This window comes from Tupaia chinensis, unplaced genomic scaffold, assembly GCF_000334495.1.
Source record: "Tupaia chinensis unplaced genomic scaffold, TupChi_1.0 Scaffold000112_1, whole genome shotgun sequence".
Lineage (NCBI taxonomy): Eukaryota > Metazoa > Chordata > Mammalia > Scandentia > Tupaiidae > Tupaia > Tupaia belangeri.
In genome coordinates this window covers 121,572-136,015 of record NW_006159576.1, presented here as the reverse complement: position 1 = coordinate 136,015, position 14,444 = coordinate 121,572, and the positions used below count along the sequence as shown (strand labels likewise).

The following is a 14,444-nucleotide window of genomic DNA, read 5'->3' as shown; positions in this document are numbered from 1 at the left end:
AAGATGAAACCTTTCAGTAGTCAGACTTTCTCTCTTCCGGGCAGACGCAGAGGCATTAGAAGACCCAGCTGTGAGTTCCAGGGACTGACTAACAGCAGTGACCTAGCCTGCACTGCACTCTCTAAGTCACTTGACTCTTGGAGTCGCAATCGTTTTATCTATAAAATGGAGAGATCATTATACCTACCTATCTTAGAGGTGTGTGAAGGGTTAAATGAATGAAATGAGCAAATATAATGTTTCAGAAACCATAAGTATCACAGACAGTATGGGGTATGGTTATACCAGTCAAAACTGATGATATCAACATCTATTTATGGAAGATTTTCTTTTGGTACCAGTACCGTTCCGAAGCATTTGGATTTCATTTAATCCTCATAGTAACCTTACAGGAGAGTTTTTCTTTTTAGGAGATTTTACCTTAGAGTGCGTGTGCTTTCAGGGGAAAGAGAGAGAGAGAGGGAAAGTGAGAAATCACCCTCTAGTGGGGATGGCCATGCCACAATCCCTTCTCCTTTATTCTCCTCCCAGGATCTTGAATATACACACATCTGTGGCATGAGTTTCAAGCCACTGGGTCCAGGACTAGAACCACGGATGGCTTTGTGGGAGTATAGCAACATAGCCACTGCTCTATCTGCTGGCCTATGCAGGAGAGATTTTTTTCAGAGAAGAAAACTGAGGCTTGACAAGCATGAGATATCGTACATACGTATATGCATTTTTATTTTATTTTATATATTTTTCTTCATAGTTTCTGGTTCTTAATTCTTTGGACTTTGGTTTCTGGTCCTTGGTTCCTAAAGGTCCCTAAGACAGAACATTGAACTGTTCATAAAGAAAATGAAGACCTGGGATGAGCAGATGGTGTAATGACTATGTTGCTGGACTCCCATGTAGTCAACCGCGGTTCGCGTCCTGGACCCGGCAGCTTAAACTCAAGCCGGGAGCGCGTTCGTGCATGCCCAAGATCCCAAGAGGAGAATGGAGAAGAAGGGACTGCGGCATGGCCATCCCCCCTGAGGGGGTTATTTCTCGCTTTCTGTCTCTCTGTCTCTCTCTGTCTTTCTGGCAAGCGCATGCACCCTATAGCAAAAACCTCTCCCTCCCCCCCCCAAAAAAAAAGACAAAACAAAAAGAAAAGAAATGAAGACCTGGGACGAGCAGATGGTGTAATGGCTATGTCGCTGGACTCCCACAGTGACAGACACAGCTCATACCAAATGTTTGTGTGTGTGCATGCCCAAAATCCTGAGAGGAGAGCAGAGAAGAAGGGATTGTAGCACAACCATGTCCCCTAGAGGGGGATTTCTCATTTTCTGTCTCTCTCTGTCTGTCTAGCGAGCACACACACACCTGTATAACAAATATCTCAAAAGAAAAAAAGGAAAAGAAAAGAAAGACCCTCAGGCTAGCAGATGGCATAGCAATTACATCACTGGGCTCCGCATGGCCAACTGCAGTTTGGGTCTCAGACCTGTTGGCTTTGAAACTCATGTGCATGTGTGTGCATGCCCAAGAACCAGGGAGGAGGATGGAGAAAGGACCGCATCATGGCCATCCCCCTGGGGAGATGATTTCTTACTTTCACTCTCACTGTCTATTTCTCTCTCTAGCTAGCCCACATGCCCTGAGGCAAAAACCTCTCAAAAAAGAAACGAAGACCCTCATTTTAGGAGGCGTCCTGTCCTGTACGTGGGAGGAGGGGATGCTACACAGAGAGCGAAGCATATTATTAATATGAAAAGTCGTGACGCATATTTGCATAGAAAAGCAGAAAAATATGTCATGACTTTTCTGATGACCCGGTAGCGTGAAAGCTACCCTTTTTTGTACAATCACATTTCTGCATGATTGTCCTCCCTTCCTTGATGGTCGTGTGATGACATTTCTGCAAAAGCACAAAGGGGCAGGGTTTGTTTCCAGCTGAACACATGGAGGATCCTAGAGCGGGCACAACCAGAGAGAGCATGGTAGCTCTGCACCTCGCATGTGTCTTGTCCTGTGCATCTCTTCATCTGCATCCTTCACAGTATCTTTTTTTAAAATTAATTTACTTTTTGTTTGTTATAGGGGGATAACCATGCTGTAATCCCTTTTCCTCCACTGTCTTCTCTGGGTTCGGTGCACACACACACACGTGCCTGGCGATTTTTTTCAAGCTGCTGAGTCTGGGACTTGAACCGCTTACTCAGCCATGTGATATCCTGCTGCCTTAACTGCCACCTCACCTGGTGGCCTCTTCACAATATCTTTTCATAATAAACTGATAGCATAAGTGTTTTCCTGACTTCTGTGGGCTGCTTTAGCAAATAATCAAACCCAGAGGTGCAGGAGTGGAAATCCCAGCTCCTAGCCAGTTGGTCAGAAGTTCTGCAGGCTAGGATTTATGACTGATGTTTGAAATGAACAGTCTTGAAGGAATGAGCCCTCAACAGGTGGGATCTGACTCTATCTCTAGGTAGATAGTGTCAGAATTCAACTGAATTAGAGAAAGTCACTGCAGAATGGATTGCTTGCTTGGTGTGTGGTTCAAAACACCCATACAGTTGGTCATAGAAGTATCCCATCTTGGGCTGACCCTGTGGCCTAGTGGTTAAGGGAGCCAGATCCCACATGGCCGACTGTGGTTCAAGTTACCCTGCAGCTTGAAGCACATGCCTAGTACCTGTGTGTACATGTTCCAGATCCCAACAGGACAGAGGAATGGAGGAGAAAGGATTGCAGGGTGACCACTCCCCATGGGGAGCGGGTATGATTTCTTCTTTTCTCTCTTTCTCTGTCTCTCTGTCTCTCTCTTTCTGGCAAACAAACATGCCCTCTAGTAATTAAAACAAAAGTATTCTGTCTTGATTGTTGACTTGGTTTTTGAGTGAGACTAGAGGAGAAACATAAAATGTTTAATGAGACAGAAAGAGACTCAAGGAACAGAGTCAGGAATATCCAGAAAGTTCTTTTCTGTTATGAACCCCCAGTCTCAGTTTGCCCAGACCACAGGCATGTGCACATATACCTGATGTGTGCAGGAAGGTCCCAGGACTCAAACCTGGGACCCTCCCTCTATGGGGAGCCCAAATATGCCACCCTAAAATAACATTCTTTGGAATATTTTGAGATAACTATTCAGAGGGTCTACAGACACAATTAACTTTTTTTCTCGTAAAGGATTATTTATTTATTATTTTAGAATTAATTTTTTTTATTTATTTATATTTGATCGAATTATAGTTGGCCATGTGGGAATCCAGCACCCTTAACCACCTGCCAGCCCCCACAACAATTAACTTGCACATAAAAAAAGCTGACCTTTTGGGGTCAGCCAGTGGCACGATGGTTAATGCTGCTCGATTCCACATGGCCAACAGTGTGTGGTACGAGTCCTGGACCTGGCAGCTTGAAAAACAAATAAGTAAAAAAAGCTGAGCTTTTTTTTTTTTTTTTTTTTTTAGAAAAAAAATTTTTTTTTTACACCACCATAAGAACAATATACACCATGTTTATTTAAAAGGATCGATTCCTTCCAGATACAAGAACTGTATAAAGCAATACTGTCAACACAAAACAGTGGTCACTTTACATATCTGCAGGCTTATGCATCGCAAATAATGTTTTCAGAAATCTTATGGCTAGATATTTTCACTGAAGCACAGTGTTAGCACTTAGACAAGATACAGATGAAAGAGAACAAAAACTTTTTGTTCATGCTGAGGGTTGAATCAGTGCTATGTCCTGCTTTGAAGTTGATTGCCTGTCAGTGCTTTTATAACAATGGTTTTGGGCAGAAGAGTTTCCACTCAGCTGTCAAAAAGAAACACACACAATTGTTTCTTAGTTTTATTCTTCAGGTTTATGTTTTCTATATTTTTACTAGAACTGAGCTGTAGCACAACTGACGTTTTCCAGTTTTACCTTAAGAAAACTGACACATGCGCAGACCAAACTGAGACAGTTCAGAATTCTGATACATAGCTAGCAGGGCACAGAAGAAAATCTGTGTATGATGGAGGAATAAAAATTCTTGGTAATTTTAAGAATAACAAACTAGGGAACCAGCAGTTAGCGTAATGGCTATGTCGCTGGACTCCCACGTAGTTGACCGCGGTTCGTGTCCCGGACCCGGTGGCTTAAAACTCACGCCAGGCACGTATGCGTGCGTGCCCAAGATCCTGAGAGGAGAAGGGAGGAGAAGGGATTGCGGCGTGACCATCCCCCCTGGGGGATGATTTCTCACTTTCTGTCTCTATGTCTCTCTCTGTCTGTCTGGTGAGCACATGCGCCCTATAGCAAAAAAAAAAAAAAAAAAAAAAAAAAAAAAAAAGAATAACAAACTAGGTTTTTTAAAATTCAAATACTTTTTTTTTTTGGTTTTGAAGGGAAAAGCACTAGTTTTAGGATGAGTTTCATCTTGGTCAGATAATAACATAAGACAAAAACATGTAACTTGCTTCCGAAGTCACAAAATGACATTGTTGCATATACGTTTTTCTCCACTTTCTCTCTCTCTCTCTCTCTCTCTGTGTGTGTGTGTGTAAAAGAACTAAGTAATCAATGCTGGAGAAAATATTTTTAAAGAGTAATAGTATATTCACATGGGGAAAAAAGACCTTTTTTTTTTAGCATATTGCTATGATCTTCAAAAAATATAAAATTAAACATACAAGAGCTGGAAGACCAAGTAGAAGCAGTCAGGTATTTGCTCCAGTGTCCAGCACTATCACAATGATTCCTAGCATAAAGCAAGAAGTCCAGGGACCTCGAGTATCTTGAATAACTGCCAGTATGACACATAACTACCGTCCTTGCTTCTTGGAGACATACCTTTTCCCATATTTATGGTTTAACTCCAAAAAGTCATCTAAGTTTGCTATCTCCTTGAGGTACTGAGTTAATTTTGAAAGTTCTTTGTCTTTATCACAATTTAGGGATGCTTTCATAAAAGTCCTTATCTTTAGTCCATTCTGCGGGTTTATTAGAAAATTTCTTCCTATGTCGTCACACATAATGGTGTTTTGTTTTTTCTCTTTGCTGTAAAACTCCGAACATTTTCCCTATATAACACCAGGTGGCTTTACGTCTATGAACCCTCTCCGTGGAGTATGCACTGTTATCATAGCAGCACTGTCCAACATGAAGGTAATCTTTGCATTGGTGCTCACTCCCAGTTCTTTCATTTTAGCTTCAATCCACTTCATATTTGTTGCACACCCAATAACAATGTCATAATCTTCACAGGCAGATGTTAGGAATTCATGAAGGTAGGGCCGCATTCATTCTACTCCAGTGTCTGCACAAGACCTGTGGTCAAATAATGTATAATCAACGTAAAGGACCAAAAGCTTTTTCCTTTCCCAGGGAGGATTCAACATTTCTACTTTGTTTTTTTCTTTTCTTCTTTTTTTTTTTTTTTGGAGAGGTTTTTGCTATAGGGCGCGTGCGCTCCCCGGACAGACAGAGAACAGAGAGACAGAAAGCGAGAAATCACCCCCTGGGGGGCTGGCCACACCACAATCCCTTCTCCTCCATTCTCCTCTCAGGATCTTGGGCACGCACGCACATGCGCCCGGTGTGAGTTTAAGCCGCCGGGTCCGGGACTCGCACTGGGGTTGACTACGTGGGAGTCCAGCGACATAGCCATTCCACTAACTGCTGGTCCCAACATTTCTACTTTGTACTCTTTCACTCTGCGAGAAATTTTCAGTAGATTTTCTTCCCTATTTTCTACTTCTACCACTTCATCAAAGTTGTTGACATCATCATCATTGAGGGGGGGACCTAAGACATCTTCTAAGCTCTCCTCATGAGGTCCCATCATCATGATTTTAGTACTGGGTTTCAGTTTTCATTTTCTCTAGGTTTGCCTTTAACTTGGAGTCCGAGTAACTTCTGGCGTTCAGACAACATGCCTGTAAAAGTCTTCAGAACTGTTTAAGACCTAGTACAGTGTCATCTTCTGAAAGTGTGGTCACTGAATATTCCTGTCCACCCCATTTTACAACAATAGGGAGACCCATTCTTGAAACATATGAGGAAGCAACTTTCCTTCAGAAAAACACCTGGAGCGCAGCGGAACCAGCAGCAGCAGATGCAGGAACCATAAGAAAGCTGAGCTTCTGTGAAAGAAATTTGCATATCTGCTTACATCGCCAAGGTAAGCAGCTGATGTGAGCAGGTGTTCCTGATGCTCACCCAGTGTAGCTATCTTGGAACAGGAAAGGATTAGGGGTGTGAGACCCTGTTCAGAAAGACAAGATTCTTTGCATTTCTTCCTCCTCCCTCTTTCTTACCTTAACTCCAACTTCTCTGTCCGGTACAGTATGAAATCTTCAGCCATTTGGCCTTTCCTTGGGCCACCCAAGGCTCTCTTATGCATGTACCTACATTAAAGTAAGCCTGTACGCCTTTTCTCCCATGAACTTGCCCATTGGGGGTGATTTTTAGCAAAACCTCAGGACGAATTCCTTCACCCTGCACTGTGTGAGTCCAGTATCTCAGAGCGTTGCTCTCTCCCTGTGCTACCAGCTGGCCCTAGGTTTTTAATTTTTATTTTAGTTTTATTTATTCAAATTTTTAGAGACAGAATTTCACCATGTTGTCCAAGCTGGTCTCGAACCAGAGTCCGTTGGGTACATGGGAGTCCAGTGACGTAACCACTACCCCACCTGCTGGTCCCTTAGAATCCATCCCTTTTAAGGCTTCCCCACTATTGGAATGAAAGATCGATTTGAATAGACGCATTGAATGCTCCGCAACGCTGTGGAAAGACAGCTGCACCTGTTTTAGTTTCGTGGGTGTCTCAGGGGCCTGAAAGCAACCAATTATCCTCTCATTATTTACTCTTCAGGGAAAGATAGGCTTTTCGATGAAGCAGAAGGCTGGGAACAAGCCTGCCTTCTATAGGTACAGAGGCTTTCCATACTCCATTCTTCCTGAGCAGTATTGTAATTAAAGGATGGACTTACAGAACATAATTGGAAAGACTATCATTTTTGCCTTCCTGAAAAAAATTGATTTCCATATTAAATTCTTCCTTGAGTCATATTTTGACAACAAAAACTCACGGCGTGTTATAGTTGTGGTCGACAATAACAGCTCTTGTTCTAGTAGGAAACAAAGGCCAAGGGGTTACATTTTCTACGTGAATTTCAAGACTCCTTGTCCGGACAGTGAGAGAAGGCACTGATAAATTTTAGACTAGTGGGGCCAGCTGGTGGCATGGTGGTTAAGGGCGCTGGACTCCCACATGGACAACCACAGTTCGAGTCCCAGAGCTGGCAGCTTGCTTTCTCACTTTCTCTCTCTCACTCTCTCTCTCTCTCCCACCTCTGGTTAAATTAAAATAAATAATAAAAGTTAAATAAAATAATTCTTGAAATAAATTTTAGACTAGTAATTCTGCAGTTGTCATGTCTTGATGTTCTCTTGTCAGTTGCCTGGACTTTATAGTAAAAAGAAAGCTTTTTAAACCGTTTTGTTTGTGCATTTGCACATTGGGCATGCCCGAGAGAGAGAAAGCACCCACCAACAGGGCATGATCCCGCAGCAATCCCTTCTCCATTTCTCCATCCCGTCGGGGTTTAGGGCACACACACACAGCCAATATGCTTTTCAAGCCTCTGGTGCCAGGATTTGAACCACAGTAGATCATGTGAGATTTGCCTTTCCATACATAGCATTTACTGTGCCCCACCCTTTCCCTCCAAAAGCAAACATTTCGAAAAGATCAATTTAAACTGACGGCGAGACATCCAGGCTTGTAGGCAGGAAAGCAGAGGTCTGATGTCTGCTTCATGGCTCAACTTCACTCTTCAGAAAAGAAAAACTGGTATGAGCCAGGTGTGGTGGCATGCTGGGCAGGGCCAGCAGATGATATAATGGCTACATTGCTGAACTCCCATGTAGTCGACCATGGTTAGAGTCCCAGACTCAGTGGCTTTAACTCTCGCTTAGTGTATTGCATGTGCATGCATGCCCAAGATCCCAAGAGGAAAATGGAGGAGAATGGATTGCAGTGTGGCCGTTACCCCTAGGGGGTGATTTCTCACTTTCTGTCTCTCTGTTTCTCTTTCTTTTGGCAAGTGCATGCGTTCTATAGCAAAAACACCTCTCAAAAAAACAAAAACAAACAAACAAAAAAACAAAAACAAATTCATCCAGGGCACATGTGTGTCCATGCCCAAGATCCTGAGCCCAAGATAAGAATGGAAGAAAAGGGATTGTGGTGTGGCCATCCCTCCTGGCGGGGAGAGGGGTGATTTCTTGCTTTCTGTCTCTCTATCTCTTTGGTGAGCACACTTTCCCTATAGCAAAAAAATCTCTCCAAAGAGGGACCAGCAGTTAGCATAATGGCTATGTCGCTGGACTCCCATGTAGTTGACCGCGGTTCGAGTCCCGGACCTGGTGGCTTAAACTCATGCCAGGTGTGTGTGTGTGTGTGTGTGTGTGTGTGCCCAAGATCCCGAGAGGAGAATGAAGGAGAAGGGATTATGGCATAGCCATCCCCCCATGGGGGGTGATTTCTCGCTTTCTGTCTCTCTCTGTCTTTCTGGCAAGCGCACGCGTCCTATAGCAAAAACAGCTCCAAAAAAAAAATCTCTCCAAAGAGAAAAAAGGGGGAAGGGGTAGGCTAATTATCTCTACATTATTCGTGTGTGTTAGAAACCCTGACATGGTCTCATTATTCACTGAGTTATTTCAATGCTGATATGAGCCTTGTTTCATCTCCTGGATATCTCAGAGGCTCCCATCCCATTGTTTTCTGAATACTTTCAGTGTTGCCAGCATTGACCCTACGTACTGGTGCATACTTGGAAGCGTGGCTTCTGCTGAAAGGTGGTACATGGCAGACTTGAGCTTGGCTTTTTGATTCCCTTTCTTCTCACCTGTCTTCAGTGAAGTCAAGGTACTCTTATGCTGCTCCTTAAAACAGCTTTCTTATTTAGTCAAAAGAAGTTCAATTTGCCTATTTTATTCTATTCAGAATCTCTTATATTATACATTCTGTAATGCTTTTGTTAAAAAGCTTGTAGTAACTCTAGTTCATTTCTACTTCTTACTCTCAGGTTAGCTAATCTTAAAAGAACACAATCCTCAGTCCACCAGATGGGTGGAGGTTAAGGTGCCTGGATCCCACATGGCTGACCTCATAGTTTGAGTCCTGGACTCAGTGGCTTAAAAATCATGCCAGGTGCACATGTGGGCATGCTCACAATCCCAAGAGGAGAATGATGGAGAAGGGATTGTAGCATGACCATCCTCCCCAGGGGGGATGATTTTTCACTTTCCCTCTCTCTGTCTCCAGTGAGCATACATGCCTACAGCAAATTTAAACAAAGAATAAAAAAGAAGACTACCCTTATTTTTATACTTTTTCTCTATTTTCTTCTGCAGAATTTTATTACAACTTCCTATTATCTTCTTTTTTATTTAGAAAGACCTGAAAAATCAATGTTCATTTATGTTCTTTATGTTTTTCAAATTACTGGGACAAGTCTGGACTTCAGACTACAATAAAAACTGCCTCCACAGTGTGTAAGAACTAAAGCACATGCTGTTGAAGAAGACAGACTCCTCTTAGATGTGAATGTGTGCTTTGAGAGAGCTAGGGGGTTTTTGAATTGTTTGGTTGTTTTATTCATGATAGAGTGTGTAGGTGTGTAGAAGACAGGAAGACGGAGAGAGATAGGGAGAGAAGCACCCTACACAGGGCTCAGTCGTGTCATGATCACCTTTCTCCAGTCTTCCAATCTGCCAGCATCCTAAGCACTGGGTTTTCAGGTCGACTGGGCTAGGGACTCAAACCATGTTTGGCATGTGGCTTCCAGCACCATTGTCCAGTATGCTACCAACTTCACCACAGAGGCTGGGTCAAAGAAAGCTAATGTGTTAAGGGATATGCAACTTAAAGCCAAGGAGAGAGGAACAAAATAGATCAGTTCATTGAGGAAGAATAAATGGGAAGTTTATGAAAGCAGGGATCTGGAAGTAGGATGTTTTGCTCAAGAATGAGAGTGCTATGGAAGAAACCATTGGCTTGACACTGCCAGTAAAGGCCAGAAAGCAGAAAACGTATATTTTAGAAAATCTTACGTTGGAGTACTTTGGGAACAAAATAACTGGAAGCTATGTACCCTGAAAAAGCAAGAACTAGCTGAGACGAGTACCTCTGTTAAGAACTTCTTGAAATGACAAGGGGTACTTCTGGGTTTAATATTCAGTATACTTCCTATAATGGCTGTATAATTAGATGCTTATTGCTGTAGCAATTAATAGAGCTAAAAGAGGACTCTTAGACTGGCTTGGAGTAAAAGTAGAGAACAAAAGCTTGACTTTGAATCAATCTAAAATGGTCAATTACTTACTTACACGTAACATGTACCCTGCATTTCTTAAAGCAGTAGATAACATGATCTCTGCAATTTATCTGTTTAATTAAACATTTTATGAAAGACCCCATGTAGGGAGTATATGTAAGAAAAAAAAAAAATGCTGGCATTAAGGTGAGGATAGCCAAAAATATTACAGGACCTTTTCTGTGAGATTCTCCAAATTCTTTCTCTTCACAATAATTTATACAGAAAAATCTGAGATTAACATTTTCCTTTTCCTGAATCTCTACTTACTTTTCTCTCTTTCTCTCTTTTTCTTTTTTTTTTTTAAAAGGGAAATAGGCAGGTTTTGTAGTACCGTGGTGAAGTGCCGTGTAGAGGAAGCCAGATCCTTTCTAGCGGACCGTAGTTTGAACCTCAGCCCAGTGGTTGAAAAACACGTGGAGTATGTGTGCATGTATGCCCCAAATTCTGATGGCATGAAGAAATAGAGGAAGGGGGGCAGGGTGCTTTCTCTGTCTCCTTCTCTCTGTTTATTTTTTTTCCATGTATCCTTGGTTATTTAAAAACCATTTTTAAAAAGGGGGTGGCTGGATAAAAGAGGATAAAGGTTGTGAGAAAAAGAGTCTGTGAACACTATTTTAACTGCTGTGTCTTATTATGACTTTGCCATGTTAATTAACTAGCCAGTCTTTGGCAAGGGAGGAGTAGTCAATTTCCTAGACCTAAATTTAACAGACACCTGATATTTCTGTACTTGCTGATAAGGACCCAAGTAAACAGGAGTCGCTCACAGCACTGCTGTCGTTCTCGCCCTGCCGAGTTCATGTGGTGTGGAGACAGAAAGAATGTGACTTGATTAGAAAAGAATTTGTTCCTGAAGGAGAGGATTAATCTCTGTTCTGGAACTTTTAATTCTATGAACAGAGCCTCTAAAATAATTTGAAAATAATAGCTATTACAAAAGAAAAAAAATTAACTTACACTTTACCATTGCTTTCATTTATTTAGTTTTAATTTTTAAAAAATAAAACTCAAAACTATTGCCAGAAGGTATGTGTACACCCAGAAAGACAGAGAGAAAGAGAGAGGAGAAAGAGAGAGCGGGAAAGAGAGAGCGGGAAAGCAACCCCCAACGGGACACTGTCATGCCACAATTCTTTCTCGTCCATCTCCCCGTCCTTTGGACATGCATGCACATGTGTCCAGCATGTTTTCAAGTTGCCAGGGCTGGGTCTTGAAACATGGTCAGCCATGTGGGATCTGACTTCCTTTCACTAGGCTACAGGGATGGCATTTTATTGATTTATTTTAAAATTTTATTTATTGGGACCAGCAGTTAGCATAATGGCTATGTCTCTGGACTCCCACGTAGTTGACCGCGGTTCGAGCCCCGGACCCGGTGGCTTAAACTCACGCTGGGCGCATGTGCGTGCGTGCCCAAGATCCCGAGAGGAGAATGGAGGAGAAGGGATTGCGGTGTGGCCATCCCCCCTGGGGGGTGATTTCTCGCTTTCTGTCTCTCTGTCTCTGTCTGTCTGTCTGGCGAGCGCACGCGCCCTATAGCAAAAACCTCTCCTCAAAAAAAGAAAAAAAAAATGTATTTATTTATTTTGTCCATGAGAGAGGAAGACAGACAGACAGACTGAGTCTTCCCATGGTGGCACACCCTAGTCTCAGCGGGCACATGCGCATGTACCCAGTTTGCTCAGGGAGGTCCTGGGTGTGAATTCAGAATCTTTATTATGTGGGTCCAGTCGTGTTGCGTGGGCCCTGCCGTGCCACTGCCTGGTCCCCTCCTATTTCTTTTGAGAGAGAAGGATAATTGCAGCCACATTTTCTTGGAGCTCCACAGTGGGGATTTCAAAACCATTAGCTAAGGGATTCTTAGCATTTGCTGCACCTCTGCATTACCTGCAGAGCTGCAAAATACAGTGATGGCTGGGTGCACTCCCAGGGTTCTGTCTGATCCATCCAACGGAAGGCCCAGCAGCAAATTATCTAAAGCCCTGCAGATGATTCCAAGTTTGGAACCACTGGGGGCTACTATAGCTATTATATTTATTAAGGAATGGCACAAAATAAAGTTTGAGAACTTAGTATTCAAGGTAAGAAATCTGTGTTTATCCTGAAAGTAAGGGGCATCACTTGGGGCATTTTAGACAAAGAAGTGCCATCATTTTGTTAGATTTTTTTTTTAAAATATTTTTTAAATTATTTAATCTTATTGTCATTATTTTTACTTTAAAGTTGACCAGAGAGAGAGAGAGAAGGAAAGTGAGAGAGCCAGGTGCCAGGTCCAGGACTTGAACCACGGTCACCCATGTGGGAGTCCAGCCACCTTAACCACCACGCCACCTGCCAGCCCCATAATTTTGTTAGTTTTTGAAGTGCGTTGGCATTGGGAACACTGGAAAGTGGGTTTCAGTTATCTCCCCATATTCCGTGATCTCAGGATTTGCATGTTCGCTCTCTTTCCTGCAACTGCTCTTCAAATTTTGATTCCGCCTTCCTGCTCTTGTCTTTGAAACTAGGTAATCCTGTTAGGAGCTCTCACATGGCAGCCCCTTCAGGGGAAATCTTGTTCTCTTCAAGACTTTCTCTAAGTTATACATGTATACATGTATGTATTTTAGGTTTTTGCCATAGGGTGCATGCACTTGCCTGGAGAGAGAGAGGCAGACAAAGACAAAGAGAAGGAAAGTGAGAAAGTACCCTCTGGGGGGGATGACCCTACTACAATCTCTTATCTCCATTTTTTTCTTGAGATTGTGGGTGCACATTCACACACACCCAGCCTGATTTTCAAGCCAGCAACTCTGGGACTTGAGCCATGGTTGGCTGTGTGGGAGTCCAGTAACTTAACCACCTGCCACCTGCAGCCCCATAAGTTATACCTTTAAAGGAGGCAGAGGTTGGGAGGTGATGAGGCCCAGATCACACAGAGACAAGGACATGTCAGGAAGTGAGCAACTGCGGCATCCAAGAATTTTTCAGTACCATGATGAGATTTATTTTTAGTAAATTGTCCATCCAGCTGCAATATACGAGTAAAGGTGAAAGGTAAGGAAAACTTCAGTCAGCTCCATAACCTCGTGTTTAGAGGAGCCAGATCGCACATGGTCATGGTGTGAGTCCGAGCCCCAGTGGCTTGAAAGATACCCTGGATGCATGTGCTTGCCCCAGATCCTAACAGGGTAGAGAAACGGAAGAGGAGAAAGTACAGTGTGACCACACCCCATGGGGAGCTCTTCTCCCTCTCTTGCTGTCTCTTTGGTGAGTGCATGCATCCTGTGAGGATTAAAAAAAGTAAAGAAACAAAATTGCAGAAGGACCTAGTCCTTGAGCTAGTGTAGACACAGTGAAGATGGAAAGAAGAAGATAGATTAAAATGTGTTATAAAGATAGAACCCAAATGACTCAGTGGTAGATCGGTTATAAGAAGTGAGAGAAGGAAGCGGTAGTCAGGAAATGCTGCTAGATTTATGGCTTGAGGACTGAGGAGGTAGAAATCTATTGAATGAACCATGAAAACAGGAGCGAGGGCCCAGCCATGGTGGCACAAGTAGTAGTGTACCAAGCCATAGACCTGGAAAACACAGGGCAACTGCGATTCAAGTTCCTGGCCTGGTTGGTCTGAAACACATGGGCCATACGCATGAGTACCCAAGATCCACTGAGCTGAGGACTGGAGGAAGGGGATTGTGGCATGACCAGGTCCCGGGGACAGTACATCTCTCTCTCTCCCTTTCCCCTGCCACGTGCATGCATGTGCTCTTATCATGAAAAAAGAAAAAAAGAATGAAATAAAGGAGCAGCAACAAACCTGATTCTTTGTCTCATGCTCATGAAGAATTAGAATGTGGACAAAAAAAGGGGGGGGTGGATAGCAAAGTGAGGTTTACTGAAGGACAGGAGAGCTCTGACCGTGGGGGGGGTCCTGAAAAGTGGATTGCTACCTTGAGGCTCTCTCCAAAGGTTTTTATTTAGCAATTCAAGCAACAGGCTAGCAAAGGAAGTGGGCTTCAGAAAATAATTACATGGTAGTCTGGGTGACTTATTACACCGTTCTGTGTGGGGTCAGCAGACCGTGTCTGTCTGTACTTTTTGTTAGAATGC

The 14,444-nt window shown here is 43.0% G+C and overlaps 1 pseudogene; it reads right to left on the bottom strand.

Annotated features, from left to right (window-relative positions):
* Positions 1-4,790: 4,790 nt before the first annotated feature.
* LOC102469504 (ubiquitin-like domain-containing CTD phosphatase 1) lies at positions 4,791-6,011 on the bottom strand (annotated as a pseudogene).
* Positions 6,012-14,444: the final 8,433 nt, after the last annotated feature.